Source organism: Anopheles arabiensis (assembly GCF_016920715.1).
Source record: "Anopheles arabiensis isolate DONGOLA chromosome X unlocalized genomic scaffold, AaraD3 X_pericentromeric_contig0018, whole genome shotgun sequence".
In the NCBI taxonomy this organism is placed as follows: Eukaryota; Metazoa; Arthropoda; class Insecta; order Diptera; family Culicidae; genus Anopheles; species Anopheles arabiensis.
This window is the reverse complement of record NW_024412096.1, coordinates 257501-260000: the sequence shown is the minus strand read 5'-3', so window position 1 is coordinate 260000 and position 2500 is coordinate 257501.

Genomic DNA, 2500 nt, shown 5'->3' with positions numbered 1-2500 from the left:
GAACTCGACAGGAAAGCGCTGATTGCAAACATTTTGACTGGAAGTCCCTTGAAAATGGCGTTTTCGTTATTGGCATTATGTGGCACGTTTATTGTGGCTAGAACATTAATTATTCACCAAATGGCACCAAAGCTTGGCAAAAGTCGCGAAACACTCCTATCTCGACGCACCAGCAATCGCAACTTGATGCAAAATAAATTGCACAAGCTAATGATACTTGTACCATGCACAGTACACCGTACCAAAATATACCCCTGAAAGTGTGCAATTTGGTGCTACCCTAGGGAATATGTATGGGAAGCCTAGCTACGTGTGTCGCACGTTCCAAGTTGCATGGACGTCGAACAGAGGCATGCAAAAGCACCTATCTAGGGAATTACTCTACGTTCTAGTAGCAAGTGCGATTTTCCGGTCCAGCACGGCAGTACGCCTGCACGCATACACTCCATGTACCAAAAATGTACCAACCTAGGCGTTGCTCAGTAGCTTTTGGCGGCACATAGAAAAAGTATTCGAGTTCAGATTTTTGGAACTTAGCGTATTTTTAAAACTAATAACGAAAATTAAATTATAAATCGGTAAACGGCTAGGAGTTGCTCAGCAGCTTTTTGCGCAACGTGGCAAAAGTATTCGAGTTCAGATTTCGGGACGTAGCGTATTTTTCAATCATAATAAACCGAATCAAACATAACAATGATGAAACTTACACCATGTCCCAAGGTTGTGCACAAAACGTAACGATAAAGTGCTGGCGAAGTTAGAGGTGCACCAAAATTGTGTACCGATCAGGGAAAGTACTCTACGTTCCTATGATTTGGGTGAAAAGTGTTGATTAACTGCTGGTTAGAATAGACAGTTGCTTATCATACACATCGCAAACGAACACCCCTTAGTGAGCATTAGCAAAAGTCAATGGCACAAAGCAATTGCAATACAAACTGATCAAGTACATTAAAGAACGCTAAGTACCAGGACTTCTTTCCAAGAATGGTGTCCGCGACGGGAGGGCAAGCGTCCTTCCCAGGTTTTCCTAGTAAACCTTGTATGGTAAACATACCCAAGCGTGTCTGTAAGCACGCAACGAAAGTCACGAACGGGCACATACCTAGGGAATGTACTCTACGTACTTGGACTTTTGTCCAAGAATGGTGTCCGCGACGGTCGGGCACTGCGACGCAATAACCAAATCCTAGGATTGTAACTTTAGTGTGCACAAACATAAACATTAACGCGTTCGCTCGGGCTGCGCCGTCCGTGTTGAACACAAATGTGGGTGATTATATGCGTGGAGGGACAAAACATACGAGGAGGAGACAGTTTTCTGCACGATGTGCACAGAGCTCATTTCGTCGTCCCGGGCGAATGGAAAAACACAAACATCGCGAGTATCGTTCTAGGTTTCTGTCTATAAAAGGGCAGGCCAAAAGGTGACCGGTTGAGATAAGCGTTTTAAGCATACAAACACTTTATTGGAACTTTTGATACAAAAACAAGGTACGTACATGTAGGTTGTACCAACATGGACATCTATGAACGCGTACGCTCGGGCTGCGCCCTCCGTCTTGTACTTTCCTGATCGGTACACAGTTTTGGTGCACTGCTATTCCGACCGGCAACTTGTACCAACATATACATCCATGAACGCGTAAGTAGTGTACTTTCCCTGATCGGTACACACTGTTGGTGCACGGCATAAGAAAAGAGCTAAAATGGTCAAACTCAATCCATTTCAACAATAGATAGTCGATAGTAGCTGTGCCGATGAAGTAGGGCACGATGCAAGTTAATGTTGTTTAATGAATAACATGTCCGCCATACATTTCAGCACAAATTTGCTCGGTCAGACCTACAAAGTGCTATATCTCGAATACGAGGCGTCGGACTGGGGGTTGTAGAACAATTTTAAGTTCGTCTAATGATTCTACATCCGATTCTGGATAGCGGTTTTTGACCACTTTTCAATATTTTGTGACACCCCGAACCTAGGGGCAGCTCCTAGCTTTTTCAAAAATGTGCACCGAATGGGCTGGAGAGCTTCGTGTGGCTCAAAACATGTTTTTCGCTAAAACACCTCAAAACGTGTAAGAACGCACCCTAGCTCTTGTTTTTCAAAAGTTATGGCCATTTAAAGTGAGGTGGTTTTTTGCTTCAAAATAGCTATTTTACCCGTCCCTATGGCCATGCTTTAAATTTTCACGAAAATGCAAGGTCAGACCTAGGCCGGGCCATATCTTGAATACTAAACGTCGCAGACATTGGTCGTAGAACAATTTTAAGTTCGTCTAATGATTCTACATCCGATTCTGGATAGCGGTTTTTGACCACTTATCAATATTTTTGTGACACCCCGAACCTAGGGGCAGCTCCTAGCTTTTTCAAAAATGTGCACCGAACGGGCCGGAGAGCTCGTGTGGCTCAAAACATGTTTTTCGCTAAAACACCTCAAAACGTGTGGGCGAACGCACCCTAGCTCTTGTTTTTCAAAAGTTATGGCCATTTA